Source organism: Anser brachyrhynchus, assembly GCF_964034855.1.
Source record: "Anser brachyrhynchus genome assembly, chromosome: 3".
Classification (NCBI taxonomy): domain Eukaryota; kingdom Metazoa; phylum Chordata; class Aves; order Anseriformes; family Anatidae; genus Anser; species Anser brachyrhynchus.
In genome coordinates, this window is record NC_137696.1 from 119,456,377 (window position 1) to 119,479,646 (window position 23,270).

The window sequence follows — 23,270 nt, forward strand, 5'->3', positions numbered from 1 at the left end:
AGCCAAACTACTCCTTGTTATTCTGCATTTTTATACATTTTTGTATTCTCTACTTACGTAGATTGCCATGGTGCAGAATTCACAGAAAATGAAGCTTGGAGCTTGGGAAATTTAAATATGTCTACAAAAATATATATTTTATCATTCTAAAAGTATTATGAATTTCAGGCTATATAGCTGAACATTTCCCAAAGCAAGAAAAAAATGCTGTGTGCCCTCTTATTTTTTCCTGGGATGTTCTTTTGCTGTAGTGAATAGATACTTGGAGGATGACATTTGAGGAAAGCTTCTGAAAGGAGACTTTGAATCCTGAATATGATTAGCAAATAAACTTCAGAACGTGGGGGGAAACAGGCTTAAAGAGCATGTTCCTAACATTGTGTTTGACTTCTGAGGTGTCTACATGAATGAAAGTCATAGACTCAATCAGAGTTTGATATAAATCCAATAAAGCTATATATTTTATACTTTTTTTTTTTTTTTTTTTTTTTGTTTCTGGAAAAGGTTCTTGGTAACTGCATTTCTAATTATTCTTTTAAATGAGTGGAAATTGTATTTTGGAATAATTCATTAAAGAAAATAAACAAAGGGAAATCTTTATTATTCCCAAATACATTGCTGCAATCTGAAATTCATAGCCTGTCTGTTCAAACAGCACAGATAATGCTGAGCAAAACTATTCCAACACAGGGAGGTGCCTCCTGCAATTTTATTTTGAGGAGCTAGAACTGGAACTGAGTGAAGACAGTGGCTTTTGTAACCGCATAGTGAAAGGCTGGCCAAAGCCTACGTGATCTCCCTACTGAGTGCACTAAAAGCTTGGCTGTTTGTGTAACCAAAGACATACTACGGAAAATTTCACAGCTTGTCAACTTTGACTAGCTAGCACAAAAGACTAGGGAAAGAATTATGCAGTGGTACTGCCAAGCGCTGCAACCTCTGAACAGCTAGATCAACACGTGGTTTATATGGTCACCAAGATGTTCTGCAGTCTCAGGGAGCTGCTTCTCTAGATGTAGGAGCTGTGAGTTGAAATTTTCTTAAGGGTGGAATGGACTGGCAGTTTTCCCACTTCTTTGCCAAGCACTGTACCTCTCTGAGGAGGTAACTGTCTTCTGAGTAATTACGCACATCTCATTTAAGGTCTTTCTGGCACTTGGCACGTGGATGTCCATTTGAAAAATTGCAGCATATTGGGACACAGCGCAGGGAATGACCATGGTGTAGGCAGGAATACAGTGTCAGAGTAAGCACGGTGAGAGCTGAAAGAAAATGCCAAGCTGCTGAGTATCCCAGCAGTGATGGGATGATATAAAAGTGAACGTGGAATGTTGTCTACAAGTATGAATCCACTCAAGGTCTATAACAACAAAATAATTCATTACCAAGACATCTTTCAGGCAGAACAAATGGACTGTGATTTTCTCACGGTTTTATCTGGAACAGAGTTAATTTTCTTTGTAGAGGCTCACACAATGTTGTGCTTTGGATGTGTGATAAAAACTGTGGTGATAACATACAGATGTTTTAGTTGTTGCAGAGCAGTGTTTGTACACAGCCAAGGACTTTTCAGCTCCTCGTGCTGCCCTGCCAGCAGGGAAGCTGGGAGTGCACCAGAAGCTGGGAGGGGACACAGAGGTCCTCGATTTGGGGAAGTAGAGCAAATGAGAGCAATTTGTGCAATTTCCTGTATGTTTGGCAAGATGTGTAGATTTGCTGGTGGCAAATTTGAATAAATTCATGCAGTACTGAAACGCTTTCTTCAGGAAGGGAAAAAGGTTATTGGGTTACTGAGGAACATGGAAAGATATAAGGATATTTGCACTGTGCTTGTTAACATAAATTGGCTTAGAAAGGTGAAAAACTGGAAAGCCTAGAATATTGTGTTTTATATTCCCCAAAGGAGAAGTTCTGTGAAGTTTTATTTGGTGCAAGCATGATGTATGTAGATCTATCTTGCTCAAACTTGTATTAGTTTTATTCAGGCAAAGGGGAGGATCCAAGCCTACTTGGAACATCATCTGTTAGAAATTGTTCTAAAACTACTCATCCTGTCTTTCTTTTCTTCCCTTCTGATCTCTATAAACCTAGTTATATGTGCACTTTGGAAGCCAGTTTAAAAATTAAAAAAAAAAATTATTAAAATAAATAGCTTCTAATAAAAGTATTTTATACTTAATAGGCCTAAAAACTCTTATATTTCAAAGGTCTGTTGGCTTTGATAGTTTCTACAATACCTAGCCCAGCAGGTTTAACTCTTTCTGTGTTTGAGGCATGAGGTGCCATTGAAATAAAAATATTCATAGTTTTTTGCAGTGTGTATTTATATTATCATCTTGAATTGTTGCACAAGGGGTATTAAAGAGGACTTGTGATAGAATACTTTTTTTTAGATTGCCTTTTGTTGTGTATATGTAATCAAAGTGCTACTGAAAGTTCAGCGTTTGGAGAGGATTTAATATATTTCAGCCTTACCTAAAATATCTACAAATAGAATACTATAGATGAGGAATTAACTGCAAGAAAGAATAAACCCCCAGCTCAAGAGTGCACGAATAACATTCATAGGTGGCCATGTTGTATTGACATTTTAGTTGTTCACTGGCTGGCTCTACGCTGTGCATTCTATTGCACCAATTACACTTTGAGAGGTTCCTGATCGCTTTACAGCATTAGTGAGATCAAATCTTGTAGAATGACAATAGCCAATTATATAAACACAAGGCCGGGTAGATACACTCCAGCAAAGCTGAAGCTGCAATCTATCTTTACCAGTGGTGATTTTATAGCATGCACTCGCATACTTAGCCCCATTCACATCGATCTGGAGGGCTCTATCGCTGCACAGCTATGCCAGCAGCCCAATTAAGAGTAGGATTTAACATCAGAGAAACTTTATGAATCAGAACTTATTTAAAACCATTTCGATTTAACTTTAAAGTTCCTTCCTTGAGTAGGAAAGGCATTTGGAAGCTTTTCCAACAGCAAGAAACAATTTTCCAAATGATTTTCTACCCAATGATAAAAATGTCTTTTGTAAGATCCAGCAACATGCTCTTTTAGGAAGCATAGCTTTAAACAGTGAATCACTGCCTTTTTAAAGACTGAAGAGGAGTTAAGAGTAGATGTTCTTAAAATTAAAATACTTATTGCAGTCATAAGGAATGTCAGAGTAAGTGCTCTAATCAGGAAAAATTATGCCTTGAGCTTTAGGGGTTTCATGCATGCACAAAATTCAAGGATGGTTTATTATTTTGTGCAACTGTCTCTGACACTCAGCCATAGGAAAAAAATGGATTAAAGTAATCTCTAGGGTAACTTTTCTCCCTCCCTGAAGCATAAATTTACTTCAGTGCTTTTGTTCCTTACTGTTAACAAATATATATATATATATATATATATTTAAAGAGGGGAAATGTCCATAATCAAGGAACTATTCAGCTATCTTTTCAGAGCTACCCTGGATATGTAGGTTCTGCTATGGCAGAAGCAAGAAAGTTAACATATGTTGTCTGGATGGAGCTGTAACTTCACAGAGCCTGAGGCAAGGTAGGCAACCAAGCAGCGATAGATGCCAATTTAATTCTAGTTAATGCAGCAGGGCTTGTTTATGTGAGTTTGTCCAAGGTCTTTTTTTTTTTTTCTCAGTAAGAAATGCATTCTTCACCCACCTTGTAAAGATAGGAACTTATTGGTAGTTTTTGTCCTAGTTAATAGCAGCATCTTCTGAAGCGTGGTTTGTGCATTTCTCTCTTCACCCAGCAGCAATAGCAACCAGAGCTCTACACCACTGCCCAAATATCTGTTTCTGCCCACTTACAAGTACAGGATAACTGAGATGGCTGGAAATTTCTCTTTGTTTGGGACCTGGGGGAAAAGAAAATTTAGGGAAGGAATATTTGCAGCCAGAAGAGGAAGATAGAAGTGTGCAAAATTGTAGGAGGAACTGAATTGAATGACAAAGCATCTTTGGGAAAACAAAGTTTGGGAACCCTTGGAAAAAGAGGAATGTCAATTAAAGTTAGGGAGATATTAATTGAATAGTGTGTGGGGAAGAGAGAGATCAAGGTTTACGTGAGTACCTGAAGCACAGCCCAGATAGATTACTTGCTGCTGTCAGCATCATCCGTGCAATATAAGAGAGATTGAATGTGTGCTATAAAATGCATCGTTTAACAAAGTTCAAGCTATTAAGTAATTACAATATAATATGTGAACATGCTGAATATGCTTATTTAAATGTAAACAGTTATTCACTGTTTATTTTTAGTACAGGAAAATTATCCAGCTTGTTTTGTTGTCCTTGCTGTTTCATATACTAGTGATCTACTGCATGCCTTAAGCCAGCACAGAGGTTGTAGCTGTTTTTTTATCAGTGGCATCCAGGGACTCTTGAAAGGTGCAAAGTGCATGAGCTGCAAAGGAAACAAAAGCAAGGTGGGTAATAAATATTCTTTGCTCCAATGGACTGAGGGAATAGCGGCATTACATTTCCACTCATAGAGAGACTGCTAATTTGCCCATTAGTCAGTGATGTTAAGGGACAAAGCTTGAATGCCTAATCAACTATTATTACTCAATGGGAAAGATTAGCCATAGGAATAAATGGGTTTACTTATAAGATAGGGAAATACTTCATTTAAGTGAGAAAAAAGGAAGTTATGTTGGTTGTGTGCTAGCTTTTAGCTCTCCTGGCTCTGTCACTGGCAAACTGGGTGGCTTAAAGCAGATCATTTCACCTGCCTTTGTGAAGGCATGGCCAAACAGTTTTCAGCTGTAGACATCAAAGCAGTAAACACTGTAATTTCCCAAATGAAGACTACAGTTTGGCTCTCAATTATGTCTTCCAGAACAATCACAAAAAGTGAAGCACAGTATGTCTGCAAGGTCTTTCCAATGCTAACACATTCTGATCCAGCAGCTGGCAGCATTAAGCAGAACTTTGCTCTTGGTTTGGTTAGCTCTGGTGCTAGTACTTGTCCCAGCACCTTCAAATCAGAGCTGACCAGCATCCAACCATCATAGAGAAGAGGCAAAGAAAATGCTCATCTGCCTGAAAAAGGCTGCAAAAATACTGTTTTCCAGTAATACAGACAAGCAAATCTGGGTACAGACTTTTTGGGGGGTTATATTTAAAACCATATAGTGAGGTACCAAATTTAGATCTAAGCCCTTTATTTAAAGATCTCTGATATCATTAGTCTTTTGTGACTGCAAGTCAGGGAGATACTAGGCAAGGAGATATGGGGCAAACCTCAATTAGGAGAAAGAGCACTGAAGCGCCCACTCTCCTACAGACTTACTGTGTGACTGGCTGCTTGGCCTCAGGGCCAGAGAACAGGCTAGCAGAGATGTAGCCTCTGAGTCTTGGCTTCCATCAGTAATTTGAATGCAATTTGGAGAGCTCAGATCCCATCATGGCTGGTGGGTAGGTGGCTGCCACAGGGGAGAAGTTCCTGTAAGCATGTATGCAGAATATACACCAAAAAGTGAGTAGTGTTTTGGAGGATGAAGAAATAAAATCCATTTAATTGCCTTGGTATTTATTATTACTATTATAAATAACATAACATAAACATGGCAGGAATAAAAAAAAGAAAATCAAAATCCACCTCTGTTAGGACTTGGCAGGATTCATGCCTTCTTCCCTCAGGAATATATGACAGCTGTTGAGGAACCTGGGGATAAAGATATTATTATTTCCCCAGGAATTAATATCTGCTAATAAAGTGCAGTCTTAGCCATTCCAGAGATTAAGGCAGACAGAAAACTAAACAATCCATTTGTAGATCTTTATGTTATTTTTGGGCCCTTCCTATAAGGTAGCTCTGTGTGGGAGTACTTAATAAAATTCAGAAAATGAAGAGTTTTATCAGCTGGTGAAGTTGCTTTTTCCTCTGCAGTGCTATCAGGAATACATAGGCCATGGAAAAGGAAGGACATGCAGCGTGGGACCAGCTCTTATGTAAAGACCAGCACAGAATCTATGTACAGATTCAGTGATGCATTGGGCCTAATGTTTTTAATCTGTGCAAGACTAATTACATCTATGGCAAACAGATAGCTTGAGTTGGGAAGTGTAATTTTCTTACACTGTCATCAATATTCTGCACATAATCTAGAATATTACTGATACAAAATTGTGGGTCTCACAAAAAAATAACAGTTCATGCAGCAGGTGAGGATGCTGGGGATACCGGTGAAAGACAGTTAATATGTTATTGTTTCAGGCAGCATTAAAAATACAGATTTTTTAATAACAGAAATACATTTTTTTAATAACAGAAAATTTCCATCTGACCTCACAGTTTGTCACACAACTGAGCACACATCTCACTCCACTGAGCACTGACTACACAATAAATAAACATGCTATTATCATACACTTGCCACATACCTCAAGAAAGTAAGTGTAAAAGAAGCTTAGAAGTGAGATGCGTATGAAACAGTTTGGGGAAATGCATTTCACTATGCAGTTGCTTTGATCTGAGAGACCTACCTGGTCCTTTATGGGTGCACAAATAATGGATTGCAACTCATCTTTGATCACTTCTGATGGGTCCTATGTTGGAGGTATCTTTAGTGCCTTGTACAGTTTCATGCTTGGCATCTCAGGTGCTCTGGCCATTGCTGTACGCCTGACAGTTTTTGAGCAGCAATGCTCTAATTATGTGAAGCGTACTGAATAGAAGATAGCTGTGGTAGTTGCATTAAATAAATCCTGCTGCATAGAGAGAAAACTTTTGATAAAAATCAGGTGGAGAAGAGCCAGAAAAAATAGATGTTTGCTGTACTTCTGTAAATGTTGTTTCTTAATAAAAGATGACATTCTGAAGTGATTCTGTAGGGCAAATTTTTTGGCAGTGGAAGATGACAAGAAACCGATTACTTGCTCTGCAGCACTAAGAAAAAGAGATCTTTTCCCTCTCCATTTTGATTAAAAAATAGGCTTTTTTTTTTGTTAATTTATTTTTTGCTTTAGTTTTTGTAAATATATATACAGGATACATTTTATAAAAATGGTATACAAATAGCTACGATTTTCCCATGATTTCCTCCTTAAATATTTTAAGGTTTTTGGAGACTTTTTATTTGGAGACTATCATTTACTTATGCCTATAGACCTTGCCTGAGCTATAAATGAGCTTTGTAGCTGTGGCCCTATGCGTAGTCTGCACGTCTTTCCCTTTGGCCTTGTCCAGGAATTGCCCTGTCACCATGTCTTCCCCCTCTTTAGGACACAAAGACCAAACCACCTTTCTGACTTTATTCACATCTTTGGGTACTGGATGTGAAATGTCTGTGCAAAAGGTATTACAAAAAAAAAAAAAAAAGCTCTTAAAAAAAGTCCGACATAAATGTCAGCAGATTATCATAACTCTACCGCATCACCTCTCAAAAGGAAAATCCCATGTTTGGCTTGTAATCACTTTCAGTTACATCGAAGACTCAAAGCTGAGGGATTTTTCTTGAGAGAACAAGATTGAAGATTTTAAAGGGAAAGATCAGAGGGACCTGTACCAAGATCCTTTAAAAATTTCACTTTTTAACCTCTAAATAGTGGAAGGTTAGTGAAATTGTTCTATTGTAACACAGAGGAACCTCAGGAAACAATTAACAACCCATTTGTGCCTTTCCCCCCAAAATTCATCCCTCAGGACATACAGATTATGGGCACTGAGAGACAACATATATATATTAACGAGCAAGACAAGGTAACCTTCAGGCTCCAAAATGTTTCTTATATATATAGAAAAAAAAAAAAAAAGAAAAGAAAATTTAAAAAGAAAGAAAATCACAACCACACAGAAAGCAAACAAACAAACAAACAAACAAAAAAAGGCAAAAGCAAAAGCAACCCCCAAATTATAGATGTCAGTGAATTTTCTTTCTGACTGTTGTCAAGGCATTTTAGTGATTGTTTGGGGAGAAGTAATGGAATGTTGATGGGATGTTGATTACATCCAAAGAAAATTTGTTGGAAGAGTTCAGCAACAATGCGATGTGAGTACTGAAATGTACAGTTACTGCTCCAATGCCTTTTTTTTTTTTTCAGGCAAAATTAGGCAAAGAAAGAGGGAGGGGAAGCTGGAGGTGATGGACATCATCCATCTTCAAGGTGAGGGTAACCAGAAGGTGTCTGTGGGTGGAGGGTGTGGACGTGCAGACTGGGAGAGTGAAAAGGGAAGGAACTGGGTTTGGGAGGAGGAAAACAATTGAGGGAGCCTGTCATTGACAGCAGAACGTGTGTTGTAGGGCTGGTCTGAAGGGTTCAATAGAGTGGATCTTTGCCGTTAACAAGGAAACAAACCTACAAAATGCTCTGCAAGGGACAATCAGGCACTGGGAGCTTAATGCCTTTTCTTTTTAAATTCCTTCAATGTGTTTGCAGGCTTTTTCTCTTTGTTTGCTTTTTATTTTTATGATGCATCGGCATTCAAAGCTTAAATGTGTAGGACTACAAAGTTATAGCTTGTTCCCAAAGGAAGTACCAGGCAGTGACTGCTCTATGGGCTGTGTGTATGTCAGCAAGCAGGAAAATACAGCTGAACTAGCTTTCTTAATGGCAGCAGAGTCCCTTTAGACAGCTTACAGGCTTCCACCCAAAGTAATTGCATACAGTCAGCTCCTAACATACTGCACTTTTAAATCAGATCTTTTTTTTTTTTTAAATTGCTTTCTTGTTTCAAACTTGCCCAAAGGTACTTCATTAGTGAAGTTTATTCCAACTGTTTAATATCTAGCAACCTGATGATTTAAAATTGCAAAAAACTGTGGAATAATGAATGTAAAGTACATTTAAGAAAGACATGCTTCTTCTGGGATAGAAGAAACATTCAGATGCTGGATTTTCTGACATACAGAATTATAAATGTGGGCTGAACATGAGACATTGAAATAAAGAATTTTATAATTTTCTAAAGTGGCAGTTTTGAAAACAAGTTTTTGAAGATTTTTAGACAGTTTAAATTCAGCGACATGTGTTTAACAATGCCTCTCAGTGCCCTTGTACTACCTTTTCTCTGATAGTTTTCTCCCAAATCAACAACCCACCTATAATTACTTTTTTCCTTTTTTTTTTTTTTTCACAGTGGCACAGGTTTGTTATACCCATAGCCAAACCTGGTATTTTTGACACTGTTACCTACTGATATTGCACATTTGTTTGGTATTACTGATAGGTTCCCCAGCTGCTATGGCCTTTCAAGGTCCTGCTCTCCAACAGGTCCCCAGTACTCCCCTTCAATTACCTGTGAAACTTGGCCATTTCTCACAAACTTTCCCTAGGATGGTAAAGGAAAGGTGAGTGGCACAGCAACCCTACCATCCCTTGCGGTACTATCTGGGGCTTTTGTCAGCTTTGCACATTGCTCTCATCGCACAAAGCAATTTTCTGTGTTGTGTCCAACAGTTTCCCATGTCCTGTTCAGACAATGTAACCTCAGGTCAGGGCTTAAGGAATGGTCCCTGCTTGATAAATCAGTCATGCAGGGACAGAGAAAGTACTTTACCTGTGCCTGACAGTCAAGGTCTGACCTTGTTCTTCCTTCTCTCGAAAGTCAGAGATTAGTAATAATGTGTTCTGCTTGTCTAATAATGTCAAAATCACATAATTTAAAGCATATGACTTCTTTCTCCTTTGAATATCTTCATTTCTGGAAGTGTCACTGAATCTTTTGTGAGCATATCTGATCTCCCAGGTGCTGCGTGCAATGATTAAATGTGTGATTTGGAGAAGCATTAATGGCATCGTCTTGCTGAACTATCCTATGCAGTACTGGGAGGGAAGACCTTGAACAGGACATATTCTCCACTGCATGGAAGTAACTCAGAAGAGCAAATACAAGTGGTTCCAATTCTCACCTGTTTAAGATCACTTGGTGAAAGTGAGGAGAAAACCAGAGGCTATGTGGTCTGATGTTCAAACATGCATGGCTTGAAGGCAGGCACCAGCCTCCAAATCCTGTTCACCATCACAAACATCCATAAACTCATGTTTTTGCAATGCATGTAATGCTTGCTCTTTAAATTAAATGAAATTTAATTGGTTTAAAATAAACGAATTTAAAAGAAAACATAAATGTCAGCATTGAACCAATCTCAGCTTCCTTTTCCTTTTCCTTTTCCTTTTCCTTTTCCTTTTCCTTTTCCTTTTCCTTTTCCTTTTCCTTTTCCTTTTCCTTTTCCTTTTCCTTTTCCTTTTCCTTTTCCTTTTCCTTTTCCTTTTCCTTTTCCTTTTCCTTTTCCTTTTCCTTTTCCTTTTCCTTTTCCTTTTCCTTTTCCTTTTCCTTTTTTTTTGTTTCTTATATCTCATGGAAGTTGTATGAAATTCATTTAGTTTTAGAGAGACCCCTGCTGTACTCTGACTTCCTCAGGTATACTTTCTATCTTGTTTGAATCCTGTAATTTTTTCTCTTTCTACTTCCTTGTTGATCTCTGTGAATCTTTATTATATACGGAGAAATTCCTCAAATCTTTTTTCCACAAGTTGTTTTGATCCAGAATTATTGCTCATCAAAAACAGATGTGAGGGTTGGACTTTTAGGATATAGACTTTCAGCCATATGCTGGTAGGAAAGGACGATAAAATGTATCTGTGAAGGCAAAAGAAGATGAGGAGCTGCTCTTAAATTCTGCCAGTGAATCCAACAGCTTTTGTTTTCTACTTCTGTCAAGAAGAGACTAGGGAGAAGGACGAGTCATTTACAGGCACAATAAAACAGAGCATTAGCTATACATGGAGAGTCACTAAAGTGGGTATTTTAAAATTTTACATTGGAAATCAAAATATTTTCTTCTGCCTAGTATAGCAGAAAAAAATTAAAAATAGATGGGGAAGTTGCCAACGGGTTTATTGTGTATTAACAAAAGTTATTTTTGGATCAGTATGCAACCAGTCAAGAAACAATTCTTCAATATAGCATCTCAGTGAGCAAGTGTTTTATTTTTTAATATTCTGATGGCAATAATCTGCCTGATGTTGGGTGTCAGTTCTGATGATGATCAACTTGATGGATAAATTATTAAGCAGGAGTGATGGACAATTTTTCAGGGTAACTACTTTAACAGTAATAAAAATGAGTATATAAAGTACACATGCTGACACCTTTGTAATGGCAAATGTTGCTTTTGGAAGCTTTCTCTGTAGCTGTGTCATGCTATATTAGCACAGTTGCTAAAACAGTAGTACTCTAACAGCCATGGAGGACAAGAGGAGAACATGGGTGAAACGAATTTGGATGTTCTTTAATATTTTCACAGAGCAAATATCTCCTTAAGGAAAATATTATCACTCTTGGCAATCTTGTCATTATCCTTGAAAGACAATACCAAGAATAGGACTGGAGACTGAGCCTGGGAAATACTAATCCATAACTACCAGACCAGAATTCTGTTGTAGCCCAGGAAAGCAAATATTGTCATAATCTTCTACTTACCTCTTTAATAGGTGTAAACAGCTGGGCCCACGTTTCCAGACAGAAACCCTGTATATATACTCTGTGTATATATATGTATATGTATATATATATGTATATGTATATGTATATATATTTCCAGGATGTGCTTATCACTATTAGGAGAGCATGTCCAAAGATTATCTTAAAAAAAATTTCTTTCAGCCATTACCAGTGATAGGAGTCATTTCTTTCATGAGGAAGACATTTGTGCAAGGAGTTCTTGATTTTGTGTTTCTTGGAGGTTCTCCATGCCATCTACCAATGCAGATGCTTTGATCTGTAGTCTCATTTTGACCTCAGTTGTTTCAGGCCTGTGCCCCATAATTTTAATTTCTGAGGATGAATTTTTGCATGACCAGGACATTTAGAATGGATGACAGAGAGCCTGGGAGATGCTTAGCAGCAAGCAGCAAGTCCGACTGGTTGGCCCACTGGTTTCTTTGGACCTCGGTTGCTATAAAACCTGTGAAACATCCTCCACTTACACTGGGATGTTGTGAAGACAGTCAATTTGCACTTGGAAGGAGTCTTGGGATAGACTCCTTTGTGCCCCCCCCCCCCCCCCCAAAGTTATGCTGCTCTTCCACAAAGTTGACTCTTATTTATCGCAAAAGAATGGGATCCATCAACTTCAGTTACTGTCCAAAGCTTCTTGGTGGTGTCAGGCAACGTTTTCTTTCAGTTAGAAGAGTGAAGGTGGCCATTTACCTTGATGAAGCTGACAAGCTGTAAGTTGTTAAACTGCAGAAACTCTATTTCTGTCACTCATATGTCAGAAGTGATAGATTCACTGGGCACAGACCTCCAAGCACTTTGAAACTGAGGGCTTGGCTGAGCCCAAATGCTGTATTGTGTTAGCTATCCTTGCTAGTGTGAACATGGTTGCTGCTTTAAGTGCTTCTATACAAAAATATTCGCTTTCCACTGGTGAATGCCACCTTATTAGCACCTGATTGTGGTTTAACTGCATAACTGAGTAAGGCACTGACAAAGTCTATGTTGGCGTTAGGAAAAGTAAATCAATAAGAAGCTGAAGACATACATTTGCAAACAAACAAACAAAAAAACACCACCAAGGATCATTGAGTCCAACTCCTGGCCCCAAAATATCAAACCATATGTCTAAATGTTTAATATTTATTAACTAGAAGTATTTATTATTTGTTAATCTAATTCTTTCAGTACTTCTCTTTGAGAAGATTGGCCCATACCTGACAAATCCTGAGTAAACTAACCCTTTTGCCTTGATATTCCTTGAAATCTAATACAATCAAATTCATAGTATCATGGAATATCCTGAGTTGAAAGGGACCCCCAAGGATCATTGGATCCAACTCCTGGCTCCACACAGGACCACCCCAAAATTTGACCCTATGTCTGAGAGCATTGTCCTAACACTTCTTGAACTCCAGCAGCTCGGTGCTGTGACCACTGCTCTGGAGAGCCTGTCCCAGTGCCTGACAACCCTCTTGGTGAAGAACATTTTCCTAATGTTCAGTTAGGAAAATCTGGTCTATCCAGCTATCCTGATAGACCAGAAGAATACAGAAAGGGGAAGATCCTACAACTCTGCTACAAAAATATCTATGTTTTCATGGATTCTTAGTGTTCCTGGTTACTCTATCCCAGAAGCTTCCAGAGATTTATTCTGGATGATTATTCTCTAGGAGAATTCTCCATTCACATATGCTTCATTTTCATACTTGCTTTCCACAACAAAAAATACAAGGGTGTCATCCAGAAAGGGACTGTAGTGGACTTTAACCATGGCCCTGTCAGGACAATGGGGAGGATGAAGCTGTGGGGACCAAGGGGAGGATAACTGACTATCTTCAGCTGCAGGCATGATAGAACTAGTACACATGTAGAAGGGAAGGATCCTCTCTTCTGCAGGATTAGCTAGTGCTTCAGGGGAGAAGGTAGCTGTTTAGCACAAAATCTCCTCTTCAGATATGCTCAAAAGATTTTTCTGATCTTTGTTGGTTTGTTTCGGGAACTCCTGTTTGGTTTGTTGTTGTTTGTTTTGCTGGGTTGTTTGTTTGTTTTCTTTAGCTGTATGAGTTAGTTTCTACACATCCCTGCTTCTATCTTTAGAGAAGATTTTGTTTAGCACACAGCCAAACCGCTGCTGCTGTGGAACCTGTGGGAATTGCACTGCATTTTCCTCTCTAGGTTTTAAAAGAACTCTAGTCTGCATATTACTGATTCATCTTTTACATTAGGTAATTCAAGAGCAAGAGGTGTTGAGAAGAGTGGATTAGATATCCTCTCAAACAGGCCTTGGGGAATTTTGCAAGAAGAAGGGAAATAAAATTTGTTAGGTTGTGGTTTTCGTCACAGGTAGCCCTCATGGATGGAAGAGGGACAGCTTTCATTATTGGTTTGTATACACTTTACAACTGTGGATACTTGGTTGAACCCCTTCTGCAAAGTGATTATTCTGTGTTTCCCTCAAAAAAAAAAAAAAAAAAAAAAAAAAAGGACCTTTTACACTGCTAGATGGTGAGTCTGAAGCAGCATCCAGAATAGGTGACCCTGCAATAAGATGGAAATAATGCCACGATTTCTCTTTTTGTTTTACCTACACGTTCTTCTGCTTAATCTGTGCTATGCTTGCAATGCATTTCTTCCTCTGCCAGAAAGACAAAAACTGACTCATTCACACTAGTGTCAGTGAAATAGTGCAACCAATGTCAAATTTCAGTTTTTCACTAGCTTCTCTATCCAGCCACTGTTTCTGTTGTAACAGTGACACCAGCCATACTATTCTAACCCTTGTCTGTCTAGACAGAAGAACTTGCATGCAAACCTTCCTGAGGATTTAGTCACTAAAGCTATTTTTTGTATGTATATATCATCTTGCTCTTTCCATAGTATTAAGAATGGAAAATACAGAGTAACAATATGGCAGTACAAGAACTGGGGAAACTGGTACAATCATGATTTTTGTTCACAGTGTCCTAAGCCTACACTGAGGTTGAGTGAGTATGTGATGTCTCTTCTTGACTTGAATGGATTAGTAAGTTTTGTTCCATTCTTAGTGACTGGTGTGGCCCTTAGGGTTTGCATACCAAGGAAATGAGTTTTCAGTATGCTTGGGTTTACAGCTATCAGTGTGGGCTGTCTTACTTTTATTTGACATTCATCTATGAATGATCTCGAAGTGGATAAGCTGTTAAAGGTCCAGATCTGTGGGCAATACAAATCATATTAATTATCTTTGTCAGATGTTTTATGGCAGTGGCGACCTCTATAAGGATCTGACAAAAATGAGTCAAAAATGTGGCAGATGAGCTCTGTTATGAATAAATGTGCAGTAGTTCATCTGGGGAAAAAAATCTAAACCATGCCTCCATGATACTGACAGTCATTTCAGAAAGGAGATCCTGGCATCACTGTTGGCAGGTCTTGAAATCAGTGGTTTAATGTGCAGTGACAGCCAAAAAGCCAACAGAAAGTGAGGCATCATCAGGGAGAGTACTGAAGAAGAGATCCTTTGCTGCTGTTCAAAACTTTGGTTGCACATACACTATGAGCAATTCTGGTCTCCACATCTCAGGAAGGATGGGATGGGGTTATAGAAAACAGAGAGAAGGGTGATGAGGAACCAAAGTTAATCAAATCATGAAGGCAGTGGAAAAAATAAATGCAGAACTCTTACTCACAAACAACAACAACAAAAAAGCAAGACAAAGCACAAACAAACAAAAAAAAGCAAATAAGAAAGCATTCCTTGAAACTTGTAGGATATCAATTTAGACCATATTTTTAACAGTGCTTGTTTTTCTTTTTACAAAGTGGGTAGTGAAATTCAGAAATTTGTTTCCAGTAGAGTGAGGATGTCTGTGGTCTGTTCCTAGAAGAAAAAAGAAGTACAAAAGCAGTACAAAAGAAGGCTTTCCATTAGCTGTAAACAGTAGCTATGGGATGCGGTCGCATTGTACCTTTCAGGGTGTAGTACATTGTATAGTCAAACAACAGTTGTTTTGCTTAATTTAGCCAATCTATACCAGTAAATCAAACAGTGCTTGGTGGTTTCCTGGGCTCCAAAACTCAACCATCTATACTATCAAGATGTTGTCATGGGTCTTGGCACATTTTTAGCGTGGTCCAATTAGCAGACTCCAAAATATTTTTGGTTATATTTTGAGAGTTAGCATGGACCAGGGACCATTTACAATGGCATTTTGGATACCGTCACCTTGGTGTGTGATAGGAGAATCTAACTACATGGATGTGACCAGATAGCTCCACTTGGTCTCAGGGTATCTCAAGGAACAAGTACTGGCCCTGTATAATTTACTGGAATATGTGTAGCCGGAGTGTTGAAGATCTATGGCTTAAATATTACTGCTGCCATTTGACTATGGGTATTATGGGCCTAAGAACAAGAACCATGATAGAGCTGTACCAAGTGTACATATTCTGCTGAAGCTGTCACACAATATACGTGTGGCAAGTCGGGGTAATGAGAATTGAGAATTGAAGTGAGAATGAGCTGCTCATTTAATGTAATGGCATTGATTTTTGAACTCTGCCCTTGGTTTTAATACTGAAGGACTTGGGAACAAATGCTACTGCTGGTTGAAGCCGTGTTTGCCCATTGTATAACCTCATCCATGCACATCACTTGCATAACTAATTTTTGCTTCAACACCTTGCCAAGCCAGCTGTCCCGTTTTTCCTCTGTATTTACTCACTGAGGGTAGTTTTAGACAGCTCTGGCTCAGTGAGCTGGTAATCAGTTACTAGGCTCATGGATTTTCATTCTACTCGTGCTTCTGGGAAGTGCCCAAAGATTTCTTTGCAGAGTCCTATACACCCATCTCTGATTCCTTCTGTAGCCATGAGTGAACAGCTGCTTCCAAGTCTGTGTGACTTACGGAGCATGACTGTACCATTTGTGCAGGATGACAGTTTAAGTGAGGAAACCTCTTTGATGGGTCAGCAGGGGAAGGCAATATTTGAATAAAGCCATAAATGACTATCTGAGACAAAGACACTGTAAGAAATTCTGGAAGTGTTTCAAACAAGGAAATAAAAAGATTTTGAATTTTAAATTTGTCTCCTGATGGTTGTTTGCAAGGTGAATGCACATCCTATAATGAAGAAGCCATCCACTGTGAAATCTGGTGTACAGGAGGTGGGTGCTGACATCCTTTGTTTATCTCCACTAAAATTACATATATAAATCAATTTACAGAGATTATATTGTGCGGGGTGGAATCTAACACAGTTTTCAGATGTCAGGCTAAATCCTAGCCTATCAGAGGGACTAGAGCACCATGTGTACATCAGAAGATGATGAGCAATTATTCAGAGCAGAGCTTTCACCTTTAAGTAGCTTTGAAACATATGTGTTACTTTCCCCTTTTGGGTAACTCAAGAAATATCATGAAGGATTTTAGTCTTGGAGCTGATACACACTTAGAATTGCTGCACTGAGTCAGATCTGAGGATTATTTGGATTGGTTTCCAGTTGCTGTCCATAGGCAACATTAAATCCTGCAGAGTGATGCCAAACAACCTCACTCTTTCCAGCAGTCAGACATGGAATAATCTCCACCTATCTCCAACAAACACTGATAAACTTAAGACCTGGAAAACCTTTCCAAAATGCTCAGTGTCACCCAGGAATGATTCAAGATAGCCTTACAGTAAAAATTGCAGTGTCTTTTTTGATGTCTGCTGAATTCCCTCCTTCAAGAAATATTCTTGCCTTCAGAAACCAACATGAAATTTATAGGTATGTTGCAATCAGTTCTAACAGTGTAGGTAGGGGTGCACTGAAGCATGTTACAAACACACATGAATTGACATCTCTTAACTACAGTGTGAACAGATCTGATTATATCACCAGACCCACAGCCCTCCCATTGACCAGGTTTATTACCAATCCTGGTGTTATTGCATTGGCTTTGTCACTTCCCAATTAACAGCAGTTACTAGGGCTGCAGAACACATTGCTCTGACCATTAAGAATCACAAATTCTCTGAAGATGCATTTATATATTTATTTATTTTGCAAAGGACTAAACACAATTCTGAATTTTCCAGGTCACAATAGGGATTATATCAGTAATTCTGTTGCTTAAAAATATGAATATAGAAATTATTTCTGATAACTTTCCATATATTGTTCTTGCTACTCCCGTGGGAAAGCCTAACAATGCACATATACAACCATGTTTTCTCACACAGCAGACATGCACCCTTCTGATTTAAAGTTGTTCTTTCTAGCAAGAGAAATGACATTGCTGTAAGTGTGGTGATATGTATTTCCATGAATTTAGGACGATGGCACTTCTGGTAAGTCCTGAACCAGCTTGGAAGATACCTAAATACATGAAATCAGTTCATATATAAGGAAGTAGGTTGTTTACATGATTAACCTACACAGTTTCACAAGCTTTCAGGTCAGCACCTCCTACAGATCTAATTCAATAGATCTCAGGATTGGCAGAGCTGCACTCTGTCCTGGTTATCCCCGTGGGAGCTCAACAAATTGAATTATGCTAGGTGCTGGAGACTGAGCCTTCTGCTGCAGAAATATCTGCACTGAAAGATTCTATGCTAATGCACAGCAGATTGGATCCATCCAGCCTGAAATTTCGGGTTAGGGCAGAGGCATGTAACTGCAAGCAGTTGTGTTGTTGCATCTTAATTAGTTACTGCTCCCCGGGTGAACCACAGTAAATGGGAAGGTGCTCTCTGCTGCTCCTTTCCATTCCAGCATAAAATGCATTGGCGTTACTTACCAAAACACCAACAAGTTTTGCCTCATAACCGCAGCAGACTAACAACACAGGTCTTAAAAATGTTAACTTGATTGCTCTAGGCCTGTATTCCTCTTATGTCAGTGGTTAAAACTTCAATCTAATTGAAAATCTGAATGAAAAGCTGGCAAAGACTGATTCTCTGTGCACCACCTTGGCTGTTTTCTCAAAACAATGGTCTATAAAGTTGGTTTGTTTTTTTTTTTTTAACTAAACCAGACTTTACAGTGACTTTTTTACTGTTCTGTGAAGGTAAAAGTAAAAAGTACAAAAAAGATGTATGCCTACCATGTCTGACCTCTGCTAGAATTCAACTGGGCATTTTTCTGAAGCATATACTAGTTTTCCTTAGATGACTTCAAAGAAAAACTTAAGATAGCCTAGAAATAACAGGAGTGTGAAAATGCTGTCCTTTGAAAAGGGTAGCTTTACAAATTCAGAAAAAATTACCTTTGATTCCCATAAAGCCAGGTTTTAAAATGCTGTAAAACTTTGGTTGTTCCTGCCATACAGCTAACTGTTCTCTTACTTGAACTCTGCAACACAACACAGATCCTGGATAATTAAGCTGCGTATGAATCACAGAATCACAGAATCACAGAATCGTCTAGGTTGGAAGAGACCTCCAAGATCACCTAGTCCAACCTCTGCCCTAACACTAACAAGTCCTCCACTAAACCATATCACTAAGGGCTACATCTAAACGTCTTTTAAAGACCTCCAGGGATGGCGACTCAACCACCTCCCTAGGCAGCCCATTCCAATGCCTAACAACCCTTTCAGAGTTCTTGAGTAGAACTACATCATACTGAAGAGCAGTCTGATGGGTCTGAACAATATCCCATGGCTTTTTCACCTGTAACCAATTTGGTTGTATTAGCTCTCAAGGAATATCAAGGCAAAATGTTTAGTTTACTCAGGATTTGTCAGGTGTGGGCTGATCTTCCAGAGGAGTACTGAAAGACTTGCATTAAACAATAGTAAATACTTCCACATAATAAATATCTCCCTTGCTGTCCTGGATTTTTCTTGTGTCTCCTTTTGGTGTGGTCTGAATAAGATTCACTCAAAGGTCTACCCCATGCAGGGATGCTGCGAATGGTGTTCTTTACTCCCTATAACAGCATGTACACAATCTGATTTTTTAAGTAAAGCTGAATGTTCTTCACTTCTTACTGATTTGAGTAGAAATTCCTATGTATTTACTAAATTTCCAAGAATCGAGCCATTTCCGTACTTGAAGAAAGAATTTTAAGATGTTATAAGTAAATTGTGGATTTTATACTTAAACCATTAATTTACCTCATATCCAGAAGTATTAAGCAAGAGTTCGCTTCTGAGGCTGTTCTAGATGTACATAACTCTTTTTTTTTTTTTTTTTTTTAAAGTACAAGCTATTTAAGGCCAAATATTACCTACTTCGTTTTATGCATTGAAAAGACAGAAATAACTGTTCTGGCTATCCTTGCTTGCAGTTTCAGGAGACGCAGAAAGACAGCCTTTGTTTCACTCCCTGCAATTCTGCTGGTGCAGCGGTGCTCAGCAGCCCTGGGGAGCTGCAAAGGGAAAAGTCATTCATCTAGTTCTGATCACCTGATCTGAAGCAGGTAAGAAAAACAAACAAGTAAACAACAAACCAACCTAAACCAAAACTTCTAAACTCCAGGGAGTTTCATAACAAAACCTGCCTTGAGCTAATTTTCACTTTCATTTCAGGAATTTGACCCCAAGCTGGATGGCAAGAAAGGTTTTTTTTTGCTGTGGCAGGGTGCTTGACGATGTGAAACCTCAGCAGACTAGCTTACCTGGGTCAAAATGGTTTGGGCATTGAAAATGTGCATTTAAGGTCTCTCATGATCTGAAGGAAAACAGACCCTTGTGTTTCAGATCAAAGAGCCCTGTCGGCAGAGAGGGAGCTGTCCAGGAGGCCAAAGCAGGACAGGGGCACCTCTGTGCCATGAATTTGCAACACACTCAGTAAATGCAGTCCCTGTGGAGTTGGATCTCCCTGACATCCCTGGTGCTCCTCAGCCTCCTCCTTCTCTCCCCTTTCCCCACATCTCTCTGTGTTCCCAGCCCCATGTCCACCCCTGCCCCATTTGTCTGTTTTTCTCTTGAATCAGAACCGCTGAAGCCCTCACTGTGAGGTGTAGCTGCTGCTCTCTGAACCATGGCTGTCTGCAGTGAAGGGATGAGCCTTCACCTTTGTCTGTCTCTCCTGCCAAGGATGTGTCTGCTTCCTCTGTGGTGAAGGTTTAAAATTCATATGTATAGGCAGGAACTGAGGGCAGTTTTTAAGAAAAAGACAAAGTAGTTCTTGATGGTGTGCCTTCTTAGGAAGAAATGCCAATAGGTCTTGGACGAGGCCTGAAATCTGACATTAAAGAAGGCCTGGCTGGATCTCTGAAGTGATCTGCTGCTGAACACCGCTCAGAAATCCAAGTGATATCTGTGGTGGAGGAGGATATGGATGAGGTAGTGCATCTCTCTCAGAAAGCCATTCAAACCTCTATAAAAGACTTTGTAGTGTCTGAGATTCTAGCACACTCCTCAGTAATTTCTTTCACTGCTTAATTGAGCTTGCAGTTCAAAACAAAAAGAAAAAAGCAGTGTGTTCTTAGGCTGAATTTTCTAACTTCATAGTCACAGTATGGCTGAGGTGGAAGGGACCTCTGGGTGCCCCTGTCCCCCCCTGCCCCAGCAGGGTGCCCAGCCCCATGTCCCTGGGCTCGGGGAGCTCTCCAAGGAGCAGCCCCCGGCCCCTCTCGGGGCAGCCTGTGCCAGGGCTCCGGCACCCGCCCGGCCCAGCAGTGCTGCCTGAGGGGCAGGGGGAGCCGCCGGGGCTCCGGGCTGGGCCCGGGGCCTCTGGGCCCGGCCCTGGGCACCGCCGAGCAGAGCCCGGCTCCGGCCTCTCCGCACCTCCCTGCGGGTCCTGACGGCCATGGGGGAGCTCCCCCGGAGCCTCCTCTGCTCCAGGCCCAGAAGCCCCAGCTCTCAAGGCCTTTCTTCACAGAAGAGCTCCAGTCCTTTCAACATCTTCTTGGACCTTTGTTGGACCTTCTCCAATATGTCCATGTCTCTCGTACTGTGGAGCTCACGTATGGCCTCACCAGTGCTGTAAAGAAAACTTCTGTTGAAACATTTGATGCCACCAAGGTCCCCTTACTGATAGAAATGCCTTCTCCATCTAAGTGTGTACAGAAATGAAAGTGTTCTTAACTTGGTTCATCTAGTGAAGTTTCTTCAGTGCTTCAATAAGTAACTGTAAGACTCTGTGTAGACTAAAGATATACGTAGGCTGAAAAATAATTAGAAGAATTATTGTGGAAAAAAATGTCTGCAAAATGGACAATAAATGTGTTTAGCAATAGCATTTAGAACTTACAGTCCCTAAACTGCAGCTTGCTAGAAACTGCAAGTCTATACCAGGCGAAGGACTATTCTATAGTCCCTTGCTTTCTTGTCCCCTTTTCTGATGCTTATCCAAAAAGTCTTGATAGAAACACCACTAAACGAAGGAGCAGTTTGCTTTGACACGGTATGATCATGCTTGGGAGTCTTTGCCTGTGATGTACTCTTGATGTGCTGCTATTGTCCGTGTACAATTGATGTGATTCCTAGGACTATGGCTATTTTCAGCGTCCTCCATCTCAAACAGAATCTGTGATTCAAAGGGAGAAGGTGAGTGAGGGTGTCACAGCAAGGCAATTACACAAGAAATAACAGCAGAGAAGAAAATTAAAAATAACTAGGACTATTTTAAGGGCATGTATACCACAGGGCAGGATGTTATTATGATGGGCAAACCAAACTGAGAGGAGCAGGGGGAAGGGGACAGTATAAGCAGCAGTGTTTTTCTCTTTTTAAGGACCCAATGTGTTTTATTTGAAGGTGAAATGCAGGTTACCAATATTAAGTATTAAAGATAAATTTGTTTTGAAGAAACACCAGATGCTTATTAAGTTTCAGTGGAGAGAATGTACATAAGATGAAAGAACATCACTAGCGACGACAATAAAGAAACAGAAGTAGGATGTAAAAATGCAAATAAAAAACTCTTTTTGCAGAGTATATGGTTTATTACAAATACAGAATCAACCCATCTCTGAGTCAATTGTTAGAAAAGGATGCCTTGCAATAACATCCTACAGATCTAAATTAATGAGACCACTATTAGAAACAGTAGTAGAGAAATGTTAATGTCGCAATGAACATTTAAGCTAAGAATATTTTTTCTTCAAGCTGTACTTTGCCTGAAATGTGTCCCTCCCTTCCTGTCTAAGTTTAAGGAACATGTTATAAACCAAAAAGTCTATTTTATGTCTACACATCTAAAATGTAAAACACCATGCCTAGCACTTACTTATAGCTCACTTTTCTACTACTTCTCAAAGAAAACATAGTCAAGTAGCAATAATGAGGTAAAATGGCATCTCCATTTCAAGTGAGATGTACTCTTCCTGGGCTGTTAACAGAGAAGACACCCCTGACCCTGTGAAAGGCTGAAATCAAGAAGACCTTTAGCTGAATGTGCTGCTTCTTTCATAATAGTGCCTGAATTGTAGCTAAAGTCTGCAGCCGGTAAAATTTCCCCTTGTTTGATCACCTTGCTGGTATGTGTTAATGCACTCATTATTTTTTTCACCTTGGTAAAAATGCAAAAAATGCTTGAACTGGAAACTTCTCCTGACTGAAAGCTAAACAGCACATTCAGGTATCTTTGACTAGCACTGCATTAATATTATGGTATCCAGCAATAATGCAAAAACATACTTAAGATCTGCTACAGCTGTACTGATTTGATGCTTTCTCCTGCTCAGGAGGTTCTCGTGTGACCAAAGAGGTATAGGGGGTCATGGAGAACCCACTCACACAGGGAATGTATTCAAGCATTTGCTAACTTCAGTTCTGCTTTGATGTCAGCTGGACTGGTATATATCTGCTGCATGTATTGCTTCATGATGCTCTAAAAGCACAGGAATATCTGCCCTGCTGTGTTTCTCCCTTGGCCTTAGTCAATTGGTTGTTTTGAGCT

General features: G+C 39.5%; 1 long non-coding RNA gene across 3 annotated transcripts in view; it reads left to right on the top strand.

Moving 5' to 3' along the window:
- LOC308191952 overlaps positions 1-23,270 on the top strand; it is a 95,425-nt gene that overhangs the window by 61,271 nt on the left and 10,884 nt on the right. For all 3 annotated transcript variants that reach the window (XR_013948408.1, XR_013948409.1, XR_013948410.1), the window contains 2 exons: positions 8,057-8,119; positions 19,711-19,842. This is a non-coding gene — a long non-coding RNA (uncharacterized lncRNA). The remainder of the gene's footprint in view (positions 1-8,056; positions 8,120-19,710; positions 19,843-23,270) is intronic.